Genomic DNA, 21,098 nt, shown 5'->3' with positions numbered 1-21,098 from the left:
ACCTTGTTTCATCGACCGAATAGCCTCAATCGAACTGAGACTATCCGTGAAGATGAAGTAATGGTCTGCGGGCATGTTGGAAATCATCCCCAATGCGAAGTTGATTGCTGCCAGCTCAGCAACAAAAACGGAACAAGGTTCCTGAAGTTTGCGGAAGGCGCTAGAGTTTTCATTGAAGACACCGAAGCCAGTGGATCCATTGAGACGGGACCCGTCTGTAAAATATCTATTCATGCAATTGACTTGTTGGTACTTTTCAGTAAAAATACGCGGAATAATAATAGTTCGAAGTTGATCGGGAATCCCATGAGTTGCTTGTTTCATGGTCAGATCATATTCAATTGAGGAACTGCGATTGGTGAAGTGAACACGGTCTGGAGTATAACAAGGAAGACACATATCTGATGATATGTAGTGGTGGTAGATTCTCATAAATCGAGATTGTGTGTTCAGCCCAAGAATTTCTTCAAAATTAGCAATTATAAGTGTGTTCGTCACTCCGCATTTGATTAGTATTCTGAGAGAGAGCTCCCAGAAACGGTTCTGGAGGGGTGTTACTCCTGCCAGAACCTCAAGACTCATGTTATGCGTTGAGTGCATACAGCCAAGAGCAATACGCAGACAACGATATTGAATTCGTTCCAATTTTATTAGGTGACTTTTTCTTGCCGAGAGAAAGCAGAAAGAGCCGTACTCTAGAACAGAGAGAATAGATGTTTTATAAAGCATTATGAGGTCTCCTGGATGAGCACCCCACCATGTGCCGCAAATTGAACGGAGAAAGTTGATCCTCTGCTGACATTTTTGCTTCAAATTCGTAATATGGGCATTCCAAGTGCACTTTGAATCAAACCAGACCCCAAGGTACTTGAAAGACAATGATTGGGTAATGTTTCTGCCCAAAAGATTAAGCTGCATTTGGGCTGGGTACCGCTTTCGAGTAAACACTACCAGTTCAGTTTTCTGCGGCGAGAATTCGATCCCTAGATTCATAGCCCAAGAAGACAAGTTATCTAAGGAATTTTGCAATGGTCCTTGCAAGTCCACGGCATGTGGACCTCTTACGGAAACCACACCGTCATCTGCAAGTTGTCTTAGCGTGCATTGTTCTGCCAAACAGTTGTCGATATCTTTGACATAAAAGTTATAAAGAAGAGGACTGAGACATGAGCCTTGGGGCAGGTCCATGTAACTAATTCTGGAAGTTGTCAGTTTTCCAAGAGAAAAGTTCATTTGCTTTTCTGACAACAAATTGTACAAGAAATTATTTAAAATTCCAGAAAGTCCACATCTGTGCAGATTGTCTGACAGAATTTCAATGGAAACTGAATCATAAGCCCCCTTAATGTCCAAGAATACTGAAGCCAATTGCTCTTTGTGTGCAAAGGCCAGTTGAATATCTGTGGAGAGCAGCGCTAGACAATCGTTTGTTCCTTTGCTCTTGCGGAACCCAAACTGTGTATTTGATAGCAAGTTATTTGATTCGACCCAGTGATCGAGTCTCCGAAGGATCATTTTCTCCAACAATTTCCTAATGCACGAAAGCATCGCAATCGGGTGGTATGAGTTATGGTCAGACGCTGGTTTGCCAGGTTTTCGAATGGCTATTACTTTGACCTGTCTCCATTCAGGCGGTACAATGTTGTTTTCTAGCAAGGAATTGAATAAATCTAGCAAGCGTCTTTTAGCGATATCTGGGAGATTTTTCAGAAGATTGAATTTAATCATATCGCTTCCCGGTGAGGAGTTGTTCGATGAAAGAAGAGCCATAGAGAAATCCAGCATTGAGAATGGTCTATCCAGAGAGCCGCCGCTAGGAGACGCTTCTCGAAGAATATTTTGTGCTGGAACTGAGTCCGGACAGACCTTTTTAGCGAAATCGAATATCCATCGGTTGGAGTATTCTTCACTCTCATTGAAAGATGAGCGGTTACGCATGTTGCGAGCCACCCTCCACAAGGTGTTCATTGAGGTTTCTCGTGAGAGTCCCTCGACGAAATTGCGCCAATAACCGCGTTTTTTTGCTTTGAAATTGTTTCAGCTTTGTCTCAAGCTTTGAATATTCCTAGAAGTAAGTGAAGGTTTTGTGTCTACGAAAAGCTTTGAAAGCATCAGATTTTTTTACATACAATTTTGTGCATTCTTCGTCCCAACCAGGTGTGGCTGGTCTCCTTTTAAAGGGTGCACTTGGAACTTTTCTTTTTTGTGCTTCCAGTGAGCTTTTGTAAATCAAATCGGCTAGGAATCGATATTCTTCCAATGGTGGAAGCGCATCTATTGATTCGACACCGATTGTCACCGCCGTTGCATATTTCTGCCAGTCGATGTTCCTTGTAAGATCAAAAGGAACCCGAGATGGTTCTGCAGAGTGAGGGCCACACTTTATTGAAATGATGATTGGCAAATGATCGCTACCATGGGGATCATTGATAACCTTCCACTGACAATCCAATGATAGCGATCTTGAACACAAAGATAGGTCGAGGCGGCTTTCTCGAGCCGGAGGTTTTGCTATACGTGTCGCTTCACCAGTATTCAAAATAGTCAAGTTGAAATCGTCACATAAATCGTAAAAAATAGCCGCTCTATTGTCGTCATATAGATCGCCCCACCCAGTACCATGGGAGTTCATATCACCCAGAATTAATACTGGGGATGGAAGAATCGAAACTAGATTCCAGAGTTGACTACGGCTAATGGAGGTTCTTGGTGGAACGTATACTGAAGCTATGCAAAGATCTTTGTTCTTCACATTTATTTGGCAAGCGACGATTTCGACGCCTGATAGAGCAGGAAGGGAAATTTTGTAGAAAGGGTAGCACTTTTTGATCCCTAAAAGTACTCCTCCGTAAGAATCGTCTCTATCCAGGCGAATAATGTTAAAATCGTGGAAGTTGAGTTCTTTATCGGAAGAAAGCCATGTTTCACAGAGAGCAAATATATCACAATCAGAATTGTGAAGTAAAAATTTGAACGAGTCTAGTTTAGGCACTAAACTACGGCAGTTCCACTGTAGCACAGTGATCATATCTTCAACCTCGTTCGACGAATTATCCATCGAAAGATATGATTGATGCAAGGAGGGGCCATGAGACAGTCAATTGCTTAAGATATGATTCTAATGTTGGAAGCAAGGCAGAAACTAAGCTTCTAAGAGGGTCTTGTATGTTAAACATATTTAATATGAATTCCACAATGTCCGAAAAAGCTAGCAAACCGCGTTCGGACTTGGATTTCTTTTGAGAAGTTTGAGGAGCAGCTTTTTTGTTTTTCTTTTCTTTGTTGGGTAATGGCGGAAAATCCTTACTGCAGCCAGGAAATGGAGCAGTAGGAGCCTTCGATTTAATTTTTTCATCCCCATTACCCTGGGAATTTTGCAATCCTCTGGGAGTGACTTTAGTTTTCTTACGGCGCACTTTCGGGGAGGAGCATTTTCGTTTTGAGGATCCGTTCGTTTTCAAAGGTGCGTGTACCACCGTAGAGTCACCCTCATCGGATGAGTCAGAGTCCGATTCTTCAGCTGACAAAATCGAGAATTGATTTTCATCTTGGACGGCTGATGCAGCCTTCACCATTTGTGCATATGACTGCTTGGAGCGTCCAGAGATTGAACGCTGCACTTTGTCGGAGTGCTGCTTGTACATCGGGCACTCCTGCAAGGGGTGAGGATTCTCGCCACAATAAGCGCATTTTACTGATTCTTTGTGGCAAGAATCCTCTTTGTGGTTTTCACCACATTTGCCACAACGAGTTTTGTTGCCGCAATGGCTGGCTGAGTGTCCCAGCCTTTTGCAGTTGGTACAATTATATACCCTCTGTACAAACAACCGCACCGGAAAAAAAGCACCATCAACTTTGACAAAGTTTGGGAGAACTGAACCAGCGAAAGTCACCCGAAACGAGTCTGAATGCTGATAAACTTTCTTGCCATCTTGCAAAGATACTGAATGCAGTTGCCTGACATCCAGTATCTGTACCTGCTCTCCGATTTTCGAGTTTTTGAAGCAACCCGATGCTCGTTTTAAATCCTCGACACTCAGACTCGCGTCGGAGACCACACCTTCTATCTCCACATCTCGAGAAGGGATGTAGATGTTGTACTCAACACTAAACAGCTCATGTTCAGCAATTTAATTTGCCACATCATAAGTCGGTGCTTCTACACGCAGTTTATTGAATCTCTCCTTATGTACCAAGATTCCCGGATACTTCCGCAGCAAGTCTCTCGAAATGTCGAGAGTTTTCAAAGGTTTATTTTTAGGCCGAAAAAAGACAACCCATGGTCCTTTCGAAGACGGTTGGTAGTATCTAGTTCGCGCAACGTAGGTATCCGAAGACGCCATGAGTGTTGCGCAAAAGCGGTGCACAACCGCTTAAAAAGGAAAGGAAAAAAAACTAAAAAAAAAAAAAAACCCCTTCACTAATTAAACTACTTAACTACTAGATGTTAATATTTTGTTGCCCAGTGTATAAACAACCAAGCAAAACAAAAACAAAATTATCAAAAAAAAAAAAAAAACTTTTTACTAGTTGCAAGAAGTTGCACCACTATAGCCCTCACAACCCTATCAGGGGAGAGGGCAAAGCCACGCGCAAAATTTTATAACAAAAGCGCGGCAATGGGCTAGAGAAGACTATTGTATAGTATACTTAACACCGGCCGGTGCCGGCTGTGTGAGCTGGTGCAGCCACTCCGTTTGCTGCTTTGTTGTTGTTGCTTGCTGCTTTGGAGTGGTGATGATATGATGACGGTGAGATGATAGTCCACCTATAGCGTCGCTAAAGGTGGCTACTTCCTCTGCTGACTGCGGTTGCCTTGGGCACTGAACTTCGTCCACGGTAGGTAAAACGCGCAATATAAAAAAAAACCACTATGGTGGGAAAAAAAAAACTCCACCGGCTACGAAACCAAAACCCGCAACGGAGACACGAACAAACTACGTCCGGCTACTTCAAGCTATCGGCGAGGAATGACTTAAGAACTTATTAATACACCTTTTTAATAAAAACTAAGCGATCGATTCAGCCTCTGGTGATGAACAGGAGAACGTCAAAAAGAGTGTTGTGAGCAGAAATTTTTGCCGTGAGACATAGGAAGTGGAACACTTTGTCACTTTTCCTGATAAATTGATTAATCTGCTCCAAAACTTTATCTACAGTTAGAAAAATATAAGACTGTATCGTTTTTGCTAGGATTCTGCTGGTGTCCAGGAATATTTTTGTTGAAAAAATGGAAAATTAGAATTGGTAATCTAACGATACCATAAAGCGCCGCTTGTGGCAAATAGGAGAACTAGAAAAATGATGATGGTTTCATAATTATGCACAGCGTGGTATAGGAGAACAATTTTAAAAAGCTTTTATTTTACGAATAAAGTATTTTTTATAAACTTTGTTATGCACACGGGGTTAGAAAAATTGAAATTTACAGATTAAAACCAAAACGAATACAACAAATAAAATTTTAAAATTAAACGTCTATCGTGCTGCTTTAAACGTTTCTCCCCCCTTAGCATAAATAAAAAATGAACATTTTTTTTTTTTCGGATAATAAATGCTTTTTTTTAATTTTTCTCCTACTCACCGTGTAAAATTTTGAAACCATCATCATTGTTCTGTTAAATTTTATCCTATTCCCCACGAACGCTACCGTTAGATCACCAATAGCTCGGCCTATAGGAAACCGATGAAAACTAACGATTTTCAATTGGCTCACACTGGACTAGCCTATCGGTCCTAATGTCAGTAGCAGCAGCAGAGTTCCCTACTAGCACAGAGAACAGACGTTGAGACTCGAACAAAATTTCTCTAAAAAGTAGTGTAAAGATTCCTATTCGACTTAAGCGCCACTAACGGCGGCTTCCCCACTTAAAAACCATCTTACTAAGTGCTGGTAGCGCCAAGTGGCAATTTTCAACAGAAAATTTATCGATACTAGCGACAAATTGGTCGAAAGTGGAAAATTTATATAGCAAATCAAAAGATGCTAGTGCCACGTAACGGCGATGTTCCCACAAGTTTCTGACCGAAATTGGACATCTGTTCTCTGTGCTAATATACGAATCCTAAGCGATAGTTTCAGCCTCTGGTGGTGTATAGGGGAATCCTCAAAAGAGTGATGAGGGCGGAAATTTTCGCCTGGAAGCATAGGAAGAAGGAAATATTTTCACCTTTTCTGATTCATTTATCTGTCGAAGGCAATCGGCATGTGCAGGAAGGCAGCTTCCACTCCTGCGTAGGAGAGACCAACTGCTTTACTTCCCTTCCGAAGAAAGATTGAAATGTTGATGTAGACAACCGGTTTGGTTGATGTTTGCTTTCATAATCGCAAAGCGCACTCTACATTGGTGGTGCATCGAAACAGCCTACACTGATTAATTGAACTATTCCCATTTTGCTTGAAATTTAATCAATTTGACATTAAACTCAGTTTAATCATATCGAATGATTAAAAATTAATCCTCTCTTTCTAAAAAATAAGCATCTGATATTAATCCCAGTTTAATCATGGTTGATTAGATTGTAGATTATCTCTTTTTTGAATAAATTTTAATCATTTTTGATTCTATTTTATTAATTTTTGATTGAATTTTAATCTTTTTTGATTATATATCAGTATTGAAAAAGAATAAAATTTAATACTGGAAAGATTATTTCGAATTTAATCATGCATGACTACTGCCGAAGTAATCACGGCTCGGACTCAATACGCCTTTTTAATGCACCACCAACGTAGAGTGCGCCACGCGAGTTCGAGAAGAAACGTCAACCAAACCGTTTGTTTACATCAGAATAACTATTTTTCACAATGCAAATTTAAGCATTTTTCATTCAACATCTTGCCAATTTATATCGGTAATTGTCTTATTGTACGATTTTCCACAGATCTGAACTGATTTGTACCTTAACTATCCACACACAAGAAATCTGGAAGATCATAACCACTAGGGAACTTTTCTAATTTTCCATTTTTCTCAACAAAAATATTCCTGAACACCAGCAGGATCTTTGCAAAAACGTTACAGAATTAAATTTTTCAACTGAAGATTAAGTTTTCGAGCATCTCAGATGAATCAATTTATCAGGAAAGGTAAAAAAGTGTTCCGCTTCCTATGTCTCAAGGCAAAAATTAATGCTCACAACACTCTTTTTGACGTTCTCCTATTCACCACCAGAGGTTGAATCGATCGTTAAGTTTCTATTAAAAAGGCTTAAAAGCGAGGGGGATGAAAGTCCCAGAATTATTCAAATGTTGCCAAAACTAACTCTAAAGTTCGATGAATCGATTCATAGTTGGACAAATCCATTCTATCGATTATATCGATTATATTCAATATAATCAAGTTTAAAATTCTAAAACGGATAATATCTGATTGTATCATACACATCTCTGCTATCGGATCACATCTCTATAATTATCATGACAGCCGTTTGTTTATAAGAATGGAATTTCACGAAATCTCGACCAACAATACAAAAAGGCGAATAAGCTTTTGTAAACAAACTTTTAATGCTCTTTCCTTGTGAACCGAAGCTTGCTATGCCAAACGAACAACACCATGAAGTAGAGAAAATTCTCTGCTATTCGATAGTGGTGTTCGAATGGTTAGGTGAGCTTAGGTTTGCGAGATAAAGAAAACACAAATCTATAGATAGAGCTGGAAGTAGTGCGTAACAGCTTTTGTAAACAATGATTTCTCTCGATGATAACTAGGAAATCAAGACACGCCCACACAAACAAACATAACCATCATGTAAAGGAAGTCTTCTAGAAATATTTAAAAAAAGAGGAACTACATTCATCTTTGCCTTGGATATAGTCGCTTCGAGATCACGGACTACGATTTGGACAACCCTGGCATCCGGTGAACATAAGAATCGACACGGCATCTATGGTTTGGTCACGTTTGGCCATCAATGCCACACTCCGTGCAGATATTTTCGTTGCTTCCAGAGTTGGAACTTGAATCAATCACAGGTGCTTAGGAAGTGACAGATCACATCACGCTACACACTAAAAATAATATCAGCATAATTCTAACACATTCAAGATTATCGGTGAATAGTGGATGAAATTGGATAATACACTGAAACAACTCGACATGTACAGTTTATTGGATCCATCTTATAACATAGCAATGTCAGCAGATTTATTCATTCTATGTGATGATTGATAGATTCCATTGGATTATCACTTAAAAACTATGACTGCGATATGGAATGATTTCTATCGTAATTTTACATACTTAGTACTTGATAATACTTTGCTTCGAACGTGGTTAGCGAAGGTAAGAAGTATATGAATATTGTCTGATATATTTCATGGTGAAAAACTGTTGATATGTCATGGGTGGGAACAGACATCTGGAAACTAATGGAAAATCATATAAGTTTGCACTATGAGAAAATTCAGTAAAATATACCTGTTTTCATGATGAATATTGCTCACTAAAATATATATCTTATAAGATAATCATGTATATTTTATTGGAGTTGCTTTTACTGATTTTTGACGTTTGTTGATATGTCGCGTGTAAATAGACATGTACACAGAAAGAAAAATCGTTGCTAGAATTAAAAAATCCATTGGTAGAATTAAAAGTTTGCATTGGTTCTTTTTGGTAGAAAGCGGTTAGCTTTCAAAACAAAAGTCAGCCAACTGTTAAATCAAAAGTTGGCCGCTCACTACATTTAAAAGCTAAAACTTTCAAAAAAAATTGTATTACTGTCAAATTAAAATTGGGGTCTTTTCAATTCAAAACAAAGTTATGAGTTATGATATAGTTTAAACAATAAGTAACATTTTGGATAGGAAAAAAAAAATTTAAAATTAAAAGTACGCATTTTCACCATAATAACATCTTGTATTCATTTTAAATTCTAAATAATATTTAATTTGAAGTTTTGAAAATACGCAAGCATGGTATTGTTTTACATTTCGTAGTCCGATGAATCCAGCACTGAGCGCTACAGACGTATAAAATCATATGCCGCAACATCAGAATATACCAACTGGTGACGGATTCTTGTTATTATGGTTGACGTCGTCCTGGTTGATATAAAAAAGAATCTAAAAATACAATAAAATAACAATGTAAATAATGTACTTACCATTTGGAACTCGATTTGGAATGCCAATTCCAAGTGGGTCTCTACGTAGCAGCAAATAATTTCGGAATATCCAACGAAGAAAAGTTCAGTTCCTGGTATCCCACAAAATAATCATGACTCTTTTTGTAACTTCTGATTTGGATGTCATGTTCAAAGCGGCCAGATTAGCAGAAAAGGCGGCATATGAGACGTCAGTGCAGCCAGTAAAACATCGCCGAAGGGATATTTTTGACAATTGTACAACTTTTGTTTTAAAAAATTGTACTTTTAAAACCACGAGTCAAAAGTAAAAGAAAAACTTTCAATTTAAAAAGGTAACTTTTATTTTTAATATTTTTGCTGTTAAAACTACTAATTTTGAGAAACTTTTAATTTGAAAATGCATTATTTTTATTAATACAATTTTCGTTGTTTGTGTGTAGAAACTATTGGACTGTCATTTAACTTTGCAGTATAGGAAAACATGTATATCTCATTGTAATAGCTTGCTTTGATTTTTGACGTTTAAAGATTGTAAACAGATCTATCCCAATCATTAAATAGTCATATAGAAATGCCTTTTAAGAAATCCAACAGCAAGCATTTGTTTTCGCATGTTTTTCTGGGATGAATATCGCTCCCAATAAAATACATCTTACATGATTGTTCTTTATAAATTATTGAAACAATTTTCAACGATGTTAACGTACACTCATTAAAATGATTAGTTGAACTAAATGCTACTAACAACAATGATACCATAGAGGTAACTCTAAGACCACTGGGTCCCGAAGAAAATCATTATTATTTTTGGCTCACTCAGTACCAGAACAACGGTCCCAAGTAGTCCCAAGCTATTTCACTCACCCCTGCATGTTCTGCATGAATCCACACACCCCTGATGTTATCTGTCAAACTTTCATAGCGAATCAAAACAAACATAGTGTAGTAATAGAATTTCAACTAGAATAGGGTACGTTAATCGTTTGCTTGGGACCAATAGGCTACTAAAGTGGTGAGCCAATTTAAAATCGTTAGTTTCGTATTGATTGTTGATGATACTGTATTGAATAATCTTTGTTTGTTATTGTTTCATATGATAATTGGTTCCAGAAAAGAATGTATTGAGATTGAAAAAAAAAATGATTCTACTGTAATATTTACTTTGCTATGATTCTAATTGTAAGCCTTCTACACGGCTAATTTAGATTCCAGCCCTAAGTAGTATTCGAACTTCATGAGCTAGTTCTATCAAATCATATAATTTAGTCGTTGATTTATTGCACACAGGTGCATTAAGAAAGATTTGAACAAACCACACCACCGAAACGGAACATAAATTTGTCAGTGCTATTCGTCTTCACTCTAGCAAAACGAGCATAAAGTTGCACTACATTCCATGTCGGGAGAGCTGTTCTTACTTCATGCTATTTGAACGAGCTCAATCTTGAAGTCAGCCGTGGCCCAATGGAATCGAGCACAGACACCGAAAGCATCACATCTCAACAGTTCTGGATCGAATCCCAAATCAGCTACAATAAAAAAAAGACACAACTGTTGTTTATTTTTCTGCCCACTGCCTGATGTTTATTTTTCGATTTATTTTTAGAAATCGATTAAATATATGTGTCAAAAGAAGCAGTAAGTTTCATGTGATTTTCACATAAACTTTACTTCAATTGATTTATGACACATATATTATATTGTGGTGAAAAGTAAAGCTTATGCTTATGGGTTTCAAATCCATTTCAGTTAATTATTATAATTTGACCGATTTTCATTTATCATATGACGATCATATAAAAGTTACCAAATTATCAGCATTGTAAATGTATCAGATATTCATATAGAATTTACCTGACACATTTTCAATCATATCATTTTCAATGGATTATCTTATAGCGCAAATTTATTAGACTTCCACATAACAAGAATATGTCAAATTCGTTCAGTGTATCGAAGGACGCGACGAATCGAATTTATCCAAAACAAATTTGAGAAATTCAGCAAATTTTATTGAAATTCGTTAAAAGAAATCTAGATAAACATTTCAAAAGGTCCTATCTGCATTGATCGATTCTCTTCATCGACTTTCTCTTTCGTCAATAACTCAGTTGCAAAACCTTTCCCTGTTGTATTTGACGTTTTGGACGCTAGATAAGAACCCCCTTTATCAAACTATATGATAGAATTAGCGCAAAGTCTGTTTGCATAGCAAAGGTTATGAAAAGAGAAAGTCGATGAAGAGAATCGATCAAAGCAGATAGGACCATTTGAAATGTTCATCGATAATGTCGAACAGATTACTTTCGTCCCCCTCGCCTATAAGGTGAAGCGGGAAACTGCATACTTTTTAAGCTTTTTTGATTTAATTTATCTTTGAGTGTATCGATATCAACCATACACGGTAAGAAAAAAGAATCCAACGGCCAGTTCAGTTTTACCTACTTTTGACTACACGCTATTTTGAGGTTACTCAGTGACTGAGTACACCCTAAGATCAGAAAACCCAAATGTAGGTGTACTTTACCCAAATCAGGAGTAAACTGCACAAACTTAGAAATGGGTAAATTTTTAACCCAAATATGGGTAAATTTAAGTCAAATTTACATAAAAATAAATCATTAATAGATCATAAGAACCCATATTTGGGTTAAATAAGTTTACCCATATGTGAGTTTGTGCAATTTATGGCCAATCTCGGTAAACTCTTTGTACCGTCTGGGTAAACTGATCTTAGCGTGTAGATCGCACTCATTTTTGCAAGCTGTATCACAGAGAACAGACGTCCAAGTTCGATCAGAAACTTGTGTAAAGTTAAGTGGAAACGTCGCCGTTACGTACCGCTAGCATCTCCTGATTTCCTCTATAAATTTATCAATTTCGATCAATTGGGCGCTAGTATCGATAAATTATCTGCTGAAAATTACCACTTGGCGCTACCAGCACTTAGTGTCTACACGGAACCAAATTTTGTGCATTTAAATCAAAAATATAAATGTTTGTTCTCTAAACATATAAATTATTCAAAGTAAATTGAAAAAATGTTTAAAACAAAAATAAATATGTTTGTATTAAATTAAAAAGCATGTTTACTTCAACAATATATAGTTCAATCATATTTGATTGTTTATTCAAAAATATCTATTGTCGTTCCAACGGATAATATTTTTGAATCAAAAATATACGTATTGACTTTTAACAACACTTTTGTCAGGAGTACTCGCGGTAATTTGTTGTGCTACACGCTAAGAACTACAACCATAAATATGAGTAAAGTTTATCAATAGTTGGACAAACTGCACAAACTCATAATATAAGTGAACTACACGTTAACAAATATAAATAAATTTTAACTTTTTATTTATTAATTTTACTCATTTTCAGATAAATTTTACCAATAATTCTTAGCAAATTTGATCTACTTTTGAGGTTCAGTTCTACGAACTCAAAAATAAGTAAACCAACTCATAAATCCGAGTAAACGATTCTTAGTGTGTCCTGCCTTCTTCCTCTTGTTTACATTCGGCAGAAAAGTGCGTTAACTCCAGCCGCTCCAGATGTTTTTCGGATCAAAAAACGGTCTGTATTAGTGGTAAATTAGAAGTTCAGGATCCGGAATCACATCACGGTAAGAAACAAATAGTTCTAGTTTGATAAAACGTCGAAAGAAAAACGAAAATGCGAAATGGATTCTGGATTCTGAATCTGATCCGGATCTTCCTTTTTCTTTCTACACTAAACGTAACAAGAGGCTGGTATAAGACAAAATGACATTTCACCGGTTTAATCTAACTGGAACATAGATGCAGATCTTTTTTTTCTCGCTATCCAAGGGTGAAAAATCACCCTTTACCGTGTGTGGAAAAATATCAACTTGCTCGACTACCATCAAGATGGATTCCTTCAAAAGATCCGTTTCAATGACCGATTGATCGCTGGCTGGGAAAACCGCATGTAACCGATTGCTTCATTAATACGGATCGGAATCCACCTTGATGGTATTCGAGCAAGTCAATATGCTTCCGCACACTTCAAGAGATGATCGTTCACCCTTGGATAGTGGAGAACCCGAGGGAGAACCTATGCTGTAGAAGGCAGGTAAATCAATTTCTGGTAAAAATGTGGTACTGTAGTACTCCCTTCCGTTAGGCTAATGTAAAATTTCATTAGGGTAGATTAAGCAAGGATCCTGTGAAGGATTTACTGATCTTATCACCTAGTTCCAGCAATGTATTCATGCATTCCTATATCGTGTTGCCAATGCTGTGCGGTGAGCGGTTACTGGGAATTATGTTTTAGAAACGTTTTACTCCTGCTTTTTTGTTAATTAACTTTTCTGAATTCGTAACAATATCGCAGATGGATTTCAAAGACGAAGTCGAGGAAGTCACTTATGAAACGCTCGAAGGTGAAAACGCAGAAGTTGTTGATCTGCTGCTTACATTTGGATTGTCAGATCATAGTATTTCCTCGTTCTTGGGTACTCTTATTTTTTATTGTTGTAGTTTATTAGTCTTACGCAACGTTCTGGAGAGGTAAAACATGTTTTAAAGCTATCTAGATGAAATTTTTCTTGTTGATAGTTATAGAAACAAGTTATAACTCTGCTGTCTGAACAAGGCATTATGTCTTGTTCAGACTACAGAGTTCTAACAACATTTTATAATAATCATTGACTAGAAAAATGTCACCATGACACGCCTTATAACATGTTATATGTTTCCAGTTTGAACATAGCATTGTCATTAATATTTTCCACAATTCCAGAAAACGGATACACCGTGGAGCTGCTGAAGGGAATCGAGAGACGAGAGATCGAAGACTTGATTGGTCCTCCCCATCTAGCTGAACGGACAAAGCTTATGATTGGACTCAATAATTGGAGACAAGCACAGGTAAGCAAAGAATTTAGTTTTTCAGCGATCTTATGATCTTAAACCTGATCCTATTAAGGTGACACTCTGAGGAAGCCTTGGCGTGAAACTTCAAAAGCACAAATGTTAGCTTCCATAAAACACACAAACATGAAATTGCTACTCCTCAGTTTCTGCGCTTTAACGTTCGCTGCGTTCCATTTCGCTTTTATCCATTCCATGTGCTATATTACTTTTGAGCAATTTTTAGTTTGCACGGCGTGCATATTAGTGGGGTTTAAACTAAAAAGTGTTCAGTTTAAAAACGGTTAGATCACCGGGGATCCACGGTAAACCTTAAAAATAAATCTGTATAAAATAACAATCAAACACTATCCACAGGGTCTTCCTGCAGTATCAGCACCGCTGTCAGCTATCGAAAATTCGCACAAAACAGAAAGTTGGTTGGCAAAAATCAAACGTGAAGATTGTACTGCTAAATTTCTGATACAATCATCGACGAAAGGAAGGTTGATTATAGAAAGCTACCAGAATAGGCACGTGTTGACAAAAATTCAAAGAAAAGCAATAACGCATATTGTCGTTGACGAGTTTAAAGACGTTTTCGGAAAACTCACTCGGAACGAATTGAATCTTAGAGCAGCAGAGCTCAAACAACTGTTTCCTTCAGAGTCAGAGGTAAGTTTTGAATTACTAAAACCTGCTCTGGGAGTATTCATTTAGTACGTCGTGTGAACATGATAGAAAATTACCCAACCTCTTTTGCCATATTTTGCCTATACAGAGGAACCCCGCTAATCTGAACTACAATTCATTCATATTAACGGGGTTCATTCTTAATTTGAACTTCTAGTAACCCTATGATCATAAGAAAATCATGTTTCTGGTAGTCATGTTTGCAGTTTTGTTTTTATTCTAGGTTAGGCTAGGTTTGTTTTATTACGGAGGCTTTCAGCCTGGGGTTGGTTCGCCTCCGGTGTTTTTATTCTATGTTTCGTTTAACAATGTTCCATTTTGCTTAACTCCGTTCCATGAGATAATAAATGCTTGAACCATTTTTAGACGGGTTTAAATTAAAAAGTGTTCATATTAAAAACAGTCAGATTATCGGGGATCCGCGGTACTTTATACTTTTCTCGTCTCAGATTTCTAATCCTCCTTCCCCCTTTGAGCATGACGTACTTATTGAATGCCCCCTGCCATCTTAAGTGAGATCTTAAGAGACTTGAAAATATACAAACCCTAGTACAAACTCCTTGAAATCTGACTTTCTATCACGTTTCTCAGTATACCTGGTATCAGCCATCTGTGGAAATTAAAGGGAATAAAAAAATCAAATTGGGCAGGCTGGCACGAGGTTGCCTTCACGACAGGAACTCCAATTATAAACCCGAAAACCACAGTGAAAAAAAAATTCATCAACATACCCCGGAACAACCTCACGAAGAAGACCTTCTTTCCGAAGCAGCACGTAAGTTATAGTAATAATTTTCAAACCGAAAAAATTCAAAATAAGTCCTTAAGTTGATTGATCGTTTCCGTTCAAAGATTTTCTCTTTTGTTTAAAATGCTATTCGTTATAAAAACAAACTAAATATTATCTTCTCAAACTATGTGGTGAAAAAAAAAAAAAAAAAAAAAAATATATATATATATATATATATATATATATATAAAGGGTGATTCAAATATGATCCACTATTGAGGAGGGGGAAGGAATTTGTGATATAACGTGTAATAGGTACGTGAAAAAGTCAAGACACAAGGGGAAGGCAGGGGGCTAAAAAAATAAATCTTTTGGATATCATATTTCAATCGCCCCTATATATCTATATGCTTGCTATCCTGTTTTTTTTAGTCATGTTTCAGTAGACAATTTCACAATATCATAAAAGTCAGTTGATATTACCTTCATTAGGACCTAGCTGGAATTTCATTACATTTTTATCAGTTTCAGAGTACGAGCAAGTAAAAACCTGGATTCGTCATCATGAGGATGAGTGGACAACCGTGAAGGAAAAATGGGCTGCTACAAGCGCTTTTCGTCTACTCGAAATTTCGAAGCATAAAAATCGATCGTGTGAAGAAATTCTTGATGCCTTCCCAACGCTACGAAGACCAGATGGTTACCAGCTCATACAAATTGATTTCAAATCAAAGTTTCCAAGCAAGCACAATTTGCTCTACGAACGTTGAAACAACTTTCGAACAGGCATCAAATCCATTTTGAACACCGACATAACTGATCCTACAGCAAAATCCATTTTGACTCTTCTTGATGACAGCTCATTGAGTGAAGGTAAATCGACATTTTAAAACCAGTGCATTTCTGATTATATTTTTTTATATGAATTGTAGATTCCTGTGACTGGTTAACCACAAGCTTGCTCGCCTATTTATTGCCATGCCCTATGTTGACATCTCGGGAGCATAAGAAATGGAGGCCAACGTATATGGACGTGCGTGAAAGTTTTATACTATGGATTCAAGGATTGGAGGTTTTGGAAACTGAAATCAATAGATTAAACCAACGTTATATGCGTTGTGATCAAACCCAACATCCATTGATCATTGTAGTTGGTCCAGACATGAAACAGATGTCTGTGTTTTTGGTTTACTACGGAGGAATATACTACAGCTTGCCAACGTTCCAAAAAGCGCTTGATATATGTTACAAAACATTCAAGATTTATGAAATTTCCTTTCCTCGACCATCATCTGGTGTATGGAACCTGATAAACCACTGCATCTACGAATTCGAACCTGAAAGTGTTTGCAACGCTAAAGTTATTTCCATTGCCAATGCAATTTCCACCAGAGATTAAAATGATTCACTGTACGCATCAAGGATGCCTGTGGAACGCACCTTCCATCGACGGATATATTCATCACCTTTCACGTATGCACGAAACAATCAATGGTTATTCATGTATTTTTGAAAACTGCTATCAACGATTTTCATCATTAAAATCGCTAAGACATCATCTGAAAAATTGTCATGATGTCATTGAATCGGTAGAAATTACAAGAGAAAAAAATGTTCAGCCCAGCACAAGCAAAATAAAGCCATCCAACACAGACATTGACGATGACATAGATGAAAATGGCCTAAGTAGTAATAATAACAAAATAGATATCAATCCAGAAGAGAAAAAAATAATCGACAGCATTTTTGACGCTCAGAAAATACGAGAAGAGATAAACCGAATGAGTATGCTTTTTACACTGAATTGGTTAAGTAAAGATTCCATTTCAAGAAAAGCCGCATTTGACATCCGAAAGGATATTCAAAGTTACATTATAGAACCTATTAAAAAGACATTTGAAATGATGTGCAACGCAGGTATGCTGACAGAAACATGCAAGCAGATTGTTGACGAGCTGTTAAGTGGATTTGATGTTTTTTCTGAATATAAGTACATACAGCAATTGAAAACCAAAAACCTCTACCAGGATCCTTCTTTTTTCACAATCTGCGAAGAACTCAAACCGGCAGTTACAGACAATGAACAGCACATGGTATGTTATTTTTTTGTTATTTTGGTAGGCTACTTTTTAAACTATAGTCTGTACGGACATACTTATTTTTTTTGCCAATGCACCGCTGATCAGCTCAGCATTTATTTTTACTGAGATCTCACAAAATTTTTGTTTCTTAGCTGAGATCTCAACGAAATTCCCGTTTGTTAGCTGAATCTCGACAAGTTTTTCACTGAGCTCCACCAAATTAAAATGCCGAGCTACTCAGCGGTGCAATCTCGGTAAAAAGATCTAAGTGTGTCGCATTAAACCCCGTAAAAACTATAGCTAATATTACTTAATTTAGGCTGTCTTGCAATGAGTACTCATACGTAAAATTTTCACCAGTAATCCTAGGTATGACTTATGATATCAAAATATTCTATATTACGTGATATGATATTTCTGGTGAAAATGTGACGTATGAGTAATCATCGCTAGATAGCCTATATTACATGTTACCTATACTATACTATTATAATAATAGTAGCTATAAAGCTCCAACTCAGATTAACTTTTAATCCCGTCCCTATTTGGATGACCTGTAAAACGTTTTTTTTTTGGAGTCGTGGTCTTAAATCTGGTCTCGACATCAAAGCAGCTACCATCATAAATGAAGTTCAGATATTCTATATCCCCAGTGTTTCTAAATTTAATTCAAGCATAACAATGTATATGGTCCTAAGTAAAATTGATCGATTCTCTTCATCGAATTTCTCTTTGAATCACTACGGACGAGTTATTAACGAATGAGAGAGTAGATTAATGCCTTGTTTATAGTACGTTCAGACAGCAGAGTTATAACATGTTATAACGGTTGTCAAATAATTGCAACACAAACCACCATCAAGATAGCGCTATAACATGTTATAACTCTGTAGTTTGATCGCAGTATGAACGTGGTATAAGGGAAGTTGTCAATGTTACATAGGATATTATGCTTAGTTGTTCATGAATTGTTGTATATTAATTTAGAGGATTCTTGTTTAATTTTAGGTTGTCGATCAAATACAGGGAGTTCTCATGCCAACAAAATTCATGCTTCAAAAATATCTCGAAACGGATCATGTTCTTCAAGCAGTTCGTGACGGTCTACGGGTTTCATCTGATGGATCGTTTAGAACACTGATTGATGGTTCTGTATGGCAGTCTAGAACAGCTGCAATGACTGATAAACTGGTAATTCCCTTGAATATCTTCTTCGACGATTTTGTAACCGGTGATACATCGTCTCCACATGCGAGGTCCACGTCGATTTGCGGAATTTATATGAATATACCATGTCTGCCTCGCTATCTATCTGGAAAAATGTGTAATATACTGACAGTAGGATTTATTAAAACACAAGACAAAAAAGATTTTCGTAACGATCAGACATTAAAAAGGATTATCGAACAGCTTATTGCATTAGAGGTAAATGGACTAGAGATTAATTCGAAGGGTAGTATAATTAATGTATGCTTTGTTGTCGGATTTGTTGTAGGCGATAATTTGGGCATAAATGGTGTCCTTGACTACGTCGAATGCTTTAGAGCCAACCACTTTTGCAGAGTTTGCAAAAGAACTCGTATTCAGACAGAAACCGACTGCGAAGAATATCCCGACTATTTCAGAACAGAAGAGAACTATGAGAAAGATTTAAGTCTCAATGATGTAGCGAGAACAGGTATAAAAGCAAGAAGCGTTTTTAACCAAATTCCTTCATTTCATGCAGTAAACAATTTCTACTTTGATGTCATGCATGACGTGTTAGAGGGGGTTGCGCTGTATGACTTACAGCATTGTCTGTATTACTTTGTTTACATTAAAAAATACTTAACTGTTGTTGATTTAAATCACAGAAAAAATTTGTTTGTTTATGGTAATCTAAATTCGGATAACATCCCAGATGATTTCAGAGAGAACAATTTAAAAAATAAGCAACTTAAAATTACTGCTAGTGAATGTAAAAATTTTGTTACTTTTCTACCTCTCATACTAGGGCCGGTCATTCCTGAAAACGATGAAGTCTGGCTGTTTTTTTGTAGTTTTCTGAATATTTTACATATTGTTCTTTTAAATACTTTTTCATACGAGTTGGTAGATAAACTTCGGTCGTTAATCAAATTCCATCACAAGCAGTATATACATTTGTTCAAGGACACGCTTAAACCTAAGTTTCACAACCTAACACATTATCCTACAGCAATATTGAAGGGTGGGCCACTTCGGCCACATTGGGCTATGCGCTATGAGGCCAAGCATAAAGAATCGAAACAGTACAGCAAAATCAATCAGAATCGCAAAAATTTGTGCAATTCACTGTCAATTAAGGAAAATTTTAAATTCGCTTATCATCTAGTAAATAAGTCGTTTATCACTCCAAGAATTGATTTGAGTATTGCAACACATAAAACTGCAAAATTTGAACTTGAACAAGAAAAGTTTATCAAATGTAATGCGTGCTTAGTACAAAAAGAATGTGTAACGTTTTTGTCGTGTTTCGAGAAACAAGGTGCAATCTATAAGAAAGGAACTGTATTCTACTTGCAAGCAGGGATGTTCCTTAATGTTTATCAAATCGAAGAAATATTTTTAGGAGATCATGAGGAATTATTACTACTTTGTGCTAAGTTCAATGCGATTGATTTTAACAGTCACTTACAGTCATTTAATATTGAAAAATGCCATTCATACAATGTTGTACGTATCAGTGAGTTTGAGTCAAGGCCAATCAACATACACATTGTAAATAATTCATCATATTTGAGAATGTGCAATTATTACAACCTCAATGATATTGTACCAAATAGCGTTGTATACTGATACAAACAAGTGGAAAATAATAAAAATAAATCAATGTTTCTGTAAGTTAAGCCAACATCAGTTAGGTAAAACACTTAGCTCTCAATTATGAATTAACTTTTTTGAAATGCTCTGTATTCAACAATAAAATATTTGACGTCTTTTTATTATTTACAACTGAAACCGGGCTACTTGGAAGTGTGATAATGCAAATAAAAGTGCACAATTAGTTGGTATTGTCTTGGTGTCTGCAACGCATTTAAAACTGGATTTAAATGCATCGAAGACACCAAGGCGATTCAAACTAATCGCGCACTTTTATTTGCTTTATTGCGCAATAAAATTCTAAAATAATTTCAAAATACGTTTGTTTTAAAAAAATGGTGCGTTTAAAATAAACATAACGATGTAGCTAACAAACATAAATCGCATGTTTAAAATAAACATATTTATGTTTGTTAACAAAGCTGTCAAATCAATCAAAAATAATACGTTTATTTTCAATACGAATATTTTTAAAATAAACGTAACATTATTTTTATTTTAAACCTTGATGTCACATGACTTCAAACATGGAATACGTTTGAAATCAACCGAGTTTATTTTTGTGGCCAGAACAAACTGAATTTACGTTTAAATTTACCTCAAATATTTTTGCTTCGATGATATATTTCTCTGCGTGTACAGTTTGAAATGATGGGTACATGATTGTTACTTCGGTCATTCGGACTGCCTTTCATGATTGGTGCTCATTTTTCAAAGGCGTGGCCAATCTAAAGTTACACGCAGAAAAATGGATTTTTGTTTCAGGGCCTAATGTATTTTGTT

This window comes from Ochlerotatus camptorhynchus, unplaced genomic scaffold (genome assembly GCF_037179485.1).
Source record: "Ochlerotatus camptorhynchus isolate MF236.1 unplaced genomic scaffold, CSIRO-AGI_Acam_v1.1 ptg000086l, whole genome shotgun sequence".
NCBI lineage: Eukaryota > Metazoa > Arthropoda > Insecta > Diptera > Culicidae > Ochlerotatus > Ochlerotatus camptorhynchus.
The sequence above is the reverse complement of the archived record's forward strand: the minus strand, read 5'-3'. Positions refer to the sequence as shown.